Genomic DNA, 6,000 nt, shown 5'->3' on the forward strand with positions numbered 1-6,000 from the left:
AGTGAGGTTTAAAGAAAGGCAAGAATTGAGTAATATATGTAATGTTGGACTGATAGTTATAAAAATGAACCTATGTGATGTCTAATGTACATAACTGGGGACATTAATATGGCTTGTTTTCTTTTATATAACTGTATGTGTACCTATGTCTTAAGTGATAGTTTAATAAAGGTGTTAAAAAGCTAACTTGTTACCAATAAAACAAAGATCAGACATACTGCTCAACTCTTTGCTATACAGACTCCTGAATTCAAACTCATTCCTGGCATGAAAACTCACTGTCAAAGAAAGGAACTAGTCACTGTGAAACCAACCTGTAAAATGATCCCTCATTAACAAAGACATGCATCTGGAGAGTTTCTCCTCGGGCCTCCACTGAAAATTGGCTTTGTTCCAAGTTGGACTTTCCTGGTAAACAAATGTTAAATAAATAAATAAAAATAAATAAAAGTCCTAAATCCAGAAGAGCTGCAGAAATGACAGTTTCTCAGTGTTAGGGCCCAAATTCAGGGACTCCATCCCAGCTGTCATCAGAGATTCAAACTCCTTCACCAAATTCAGATCCAATCTCAAAACGTACCTACCAAACTTGGCCACTTGTAAAGGTTTCAAACAACAGATACTAATGCACCCCCAGCTGACAATTCAAACGGCATCAACATACTTTACAATATTCACATTGAAAATCTTCAGTATTCTTTACATTTATTATTACAGTACCAGTACCCATAATTCACCTGTCATATTATACATCTCAATTCTCTAAGCAAAGCAAGCATTGCATTTCCCCTACTACCATACCTACGTTCTTCTCTCCTCTTCTCTTCGCTCTTCTAATCAGTGTTAAATGTTAAACTACCTAAAGTCAGTGCTAACATCTTCTTCCCCTCTGTCAGGCAACTCAATGTAGAGTTTCTCCAGTTTTCTCTAAGCTTTACTGCCTTATTATCTACGCAGCTCTCAATATGTTCTCCTCAAGTATATTCACACAGGAGATTGTGTTATCTACAATGTAAGCTTTGGCCAACTGACAGGTTTAAACTGTGAGCTTTGGCCAACTGAGACCTACATGAGTGGAGTTAAGTAGATTTGTACCTGCACTTTTATCAAATAATACACGATTTAAAGTAATTTGTTTGTGTTGCATTGAGCAATATCTAGCTGGAAGTTGACTGTTATTTCAGTAGGTCTTATACAAGTGGTATTTTCAGTTAAGGCTTGTTAAAAAACCTGCATAGCCAGTGATAAGTGGGGGTAGTTTACCTCATTGGTATTTGGTTTCTGTCTTATACAAGTGGTACAGTGAATTGTGTTCTGTTTAAACTGTGAGCTTTGGCCAACTGAGACTTAAATGAGTGGAGTTAAGTAGATTTGTACCTGCACTTTATCAAATAATACACAATTTAAAGTAATTTGTTTGTGTTGCATTGAGCAATATCTAGCTGGAAGTAGACTGTTTTTTCAGTAGGTCCTCACCCACCCTCCCTGTTTTTGTCTTGGTGTTAATCTTGGTGGCTTTGAAACTGCCCACCCCTCTTGTAAATTTGCACTTGGATACTCCTCCTGGGCCCATCTCATTTGCTCACTCAAAAAAAAAAAAAAAAAAAAAATGTATCTGCTTTTACTATATTTGTGTTTCTTCCTACTTTATTTTGCTTTTGCGTCATCTTAAAAGTACTCAGTTGTATTTATTACTGCTTGGTGTAACTCATTCTAAGCCTTTTAGTTTAAGCACTTGGGCTTCAGACCAGTTGTTTTACATTAAGAAGGTTTGTGGTCTGCACTGTAGTGGCAGGACAGATAGCTTACATCCTTCTGAGTTGGGAACTGCTGATTGAAGACTCAGTGTCTGTTATTCTAAAATTGTATTAATTCTGGTTAAAGTACTTGGGCTTCAGGCCAGTTATTTTACATTAAGAGGGTTCATGGTCTGCAATCTTGTGGGAGGAGAGGCTGGACTCTGCCCTTCTGAGCTGGGAATTTCTGGTTAAAGGCTTATAGTGCCTGCATATTTGAACTGCTTCTTACTGAAACTGGTACACCTTGTTTGCTGTAGCATAGACTAGATCCAGGCCTGCTGAATCTAGCTTTGTTTGTATAACTTGAGCACTAATCCAGGCATTCTTTAAAGTATTCAGTTGTATTTATTACTGCTTGGTAGTAACTTGATTAAAGTGTAGCTATCATTCTAAGTCTTTTGGATTAAGCACTTGGGCTTCAGACCAGTTGTTTTACATTAGGAAGGTTTGTGGCCTGCAGTGTGGTGGCAGGACAGGTAGCTTATATCTTTCTAAGTTGGGAACTGCTGATTGAGGGCTCAGTGTCTGTTATTCTAAAAGTGTATTAGTCCTGGTTTAAGCACTTGGGCTTCAGGCCAGTTATTTTACATTAAGAAGGTTCGTGGTCTGCACTCTTGTGGGAGGAGGCTGGACTCTGCCCTTCTGAGCTGGGAATTTCTAGTTAAAGGCTTATAGTGCCTGCATATGTGAACTGTATCTTACTGAAATTGGTACACCTTGTTTGCTGTAGCATAGACTAGATCCAGGCCTGCTGAATCTAGCTTTGTTTGTATGCTTGTTGTTTGTTTGCTTATTTCCCTGAAACGCTAATTCCACCTAAAACGTGGCTTTTCAGCGCTTCTGTGGATCCCTAGTGATATCTGCATTGCTTACTGTACTTATTTCCTTGTTTCACTTGAATGAAAGTTACTGTTTGTCGTTTTTGCATTTAAGTTACCTGTAACACACTGCATTTAAGTTACCTGGCACTTGCCCACTAAAGCAATTATATAAGTCAGTACTAAAAAATTAAAAGCACTACACCCTCACAAACTCCCCTTGAGTACCTTGTTCCCCATTGGCCCTTTTTTCAATTATAAAGGAATTCCCAATACTATTCTAGCATGTCCAAAGGTCAGTTGTCAATCTCCTCTCCGGTCCAGCTGGTGAATCTGGGAATCTTGAGGCAATGTTACAACTGCCTCATGTACACAGACAACCCTCTCCTCCTCCCAACAAATTCCAACACATGTGAGAGATGCAACCATATAGCCAAACTGGAGGCTAAGCTCTCTCAACTCAGTACTGGCGTAACCAGTCAGGAGGAAAAGGAAACCACACTCACTACAATTCCAGTCTCACATAGACCTACCACGACAGCAAACCAAACACATAAACACACAAAACATACTCGGAGGCTCTAAATAAAAATCTGCCAAAGCAGCAGAGACCTCCAAAGCAGACACCCAAGCAACCGCTACCCCAAAACAAAACACGTGCAACACATAGCTCACAAAGCCAGTGTGCCGAACAGTCACAGCCCTTAAGGCTAAACAACACACCTGATACACTTGTAATAGGTGACTCTATCGTCAGGCACACTGACGTCCCGCTCACCAGGCTGAATAAGGAGAAGGTCACGGTGAGCTGCCTGTCGGGCGCTAGGATCCGCCACATAATACAAGCACTCAGGTCACTCCAAGGCAAGTACAAATATGACTCAGTCATTGTCCATGCTGGTGTGAATGACCTGAGACGTACCTCCCTGGACTACATGAAAAGAGACATAGAGGAGCTCTCTGAGCATGTAGCCCAGGCCGGTATGACCCTGACCTTGAGTAGCATCTTACCTTCACCAAGAATGATGCCACAATATGAAGACAAGATGATCAATTTCAACAATTGGCTTAAGTATTGGTGTCATTCAAAGGGGATCCAATGCCTGTCAGCCTGGGATGACATGCTTGACAAGCCATGATGCTTCGCTAGGGACGGCCTGCACCTATCACTCCTGGGCTTTCGGATATTGGCAAAGGCTCTTTGCTACCCCCATAGTGCCTTTTTTAGGCAAGGCTCAAAAGACAAACCCACCTCCATAGGTATCACAAGGGATAAGAAACTAAGAGTAATGCTACTCAATGCCAGAAGTCTAAACCTTAAGATGCATGCACTCGAAACTCTCCTTATCATGGAGAACATCAATATCTGTGCAGTAACAGAAACCTGGTTCAAGGCTCCCGAGAGCACCCCAGCACTACCAGGTTATACCTCATACCATGCTTTTCGGCCCCAAAACTTGGACCAAACCATAAAAGGAGGGGGAGTATCAATATTCGTCAAAGATACCCACACCTCCAGGTTGGTGGCACAGCACGAAGCATCAGAGACTATCCATGTGAAACTAACAGTGGGTAAAACTGCCTTCCAGTTTATAGCCTGCTACAGACCACCCTCCCAAACCCAGGAACTCCACTTGGCCTTCCTGAGAACACTGGAAAATATGAAGGTCTCTCCAAAAACCATTATATTGGGCGACTTCAACTACCCAAACATAAACTGGGAACATTACTCTACCTCCAGCACCCTAGCCCAAAGGTTCCTAGAATTTATAAACTCAAATGCTATGGAACAACTTGTTACCACTCCCACAAGAGGGGAAAACATACTGGACCTGATCATCACCAACATGGGGACTCTATGCTCCAAACCAGAAGTGTATCCCTCACTGATAAGATCAGACCATAAACTAATCTCACTGGATATTCACATCCCGACCCCAACCCCTGCCCAGAAAACCACAGTGAAAAACTTCTCTAAAGCAAATTTCACACTCCTCAAAACCGAGGTGGAATCCTTCAAAGCCCCCGGGCCTGTGGAAAATACAGCCCAGACCGCAGAATCCTTTATAAACACATTCTATGAACACCTTCAGGAATGCATGGATCATGCAATCCCAAATAAAACCAAGACCCAATCCTCCAAAGGCAGACGTCCTGTCTGGTGGACCCCAGCCATAAACAAACTATACAATAGAAGGAGGAAGCTACTACATGATAGAGCAAAATCCCAACAAGGGAAGGCATCTCTGATCAGTATTAGCAAAAAACTACGGGCACTCATAAAATCGTCTAAGGCCAGCTTAGAGAGAAATATTGCACAGGACACTAAGGATAATCACAAGGCTTTCTTTAGTTATGTTAGGAACCTGGGTGGGAATTCCCAGATATGCTCAGAATTAGTCCAAAATGACAAAAAATACACTGAACCCACAGACATTGCCAACATCCTAGATGACAGGTTCAGCGCAAACTTCTCACCCCCTCCCCACCAAAAGGGCAAATATCTATCCCAGCAGAGTGCTGCCCCCCTGACATCTCAGATGCTCAGGTAAGAGCCGCCCTCTCCAAAGCAAAAAACACAGCATCAATGGGACCAGATGGTGTCCCAGGCTGTGTCCTACATGAACTCCAAGAAGAGCTAAACCCAAACATAAAACTACTGTTCAATCTCAGCCTTACTACAGGATATGTACCCAAAGAGTGGCGTACAGCAATGGTGGTCCCTCTCCACAAAGGTGGTGCGTCAACGGATTCTGGAAACTATCGCCCCATAAGCCTGACTACCTTGGTCTGCAAAGCTATGGAAAGGATCATCATGGACCTTATAAATAAAGATACTGGGGACCTACAGACACTGGATCCTACCCAGTTCGGCTTTGTTAAGGGCAGATCCTGCCTCTTAAACCTGGTCGATTTCTTTGAAACAGTCACCAAGGCCATTGACGAGGGGAAGGTGGTCCACACAGCCTACCTGGACCTCGCAAAAGCCTTCGATACAGTACCCCACGCATGCATTATAGATAAGCTCACCAGCTTAAATATAAACCCCTATGTCACTAGATGGGTTGCAAACTGGCTCAAGGACAGAACCCACATGGTTAGAATTGTTGGAGCCATGTCAGACTCCAAACCATTTACAAGTGGCATCCCACAAGGCTCAGTCCTGGGACCTCTCTTGTTCGGTATATATTTCTCTGAGGTACAGGTCAACACGGAAGGACTCTGGCTGACCAAGTTCGCAGATGACTGCAAACTAGGCACCATAATCAACTCTCCAGCCAACACAAGCATCCTCCAAAAGGGCCTCATAGAAACAGACAACTGGTGCCAGAGCCGTGGCCTCAAGCTAAACGCCAAAAAGTGTATAGTCACCCCCTTTGGCA

Source organism: Protopterus annectens, chromosome 17.part0, assembly GCF_019279795.1.
Source record: "Protopterus annectens isolate FY-2018-M chromosome 17.part0, PAN1.0, whole genome shotgun sequence".
Lineage (NCBI taxonomy): Eukaryota > Metazoa > Chordata > Ceratodontiformes > Protopteridae > Protopterus > Protopterus annectens.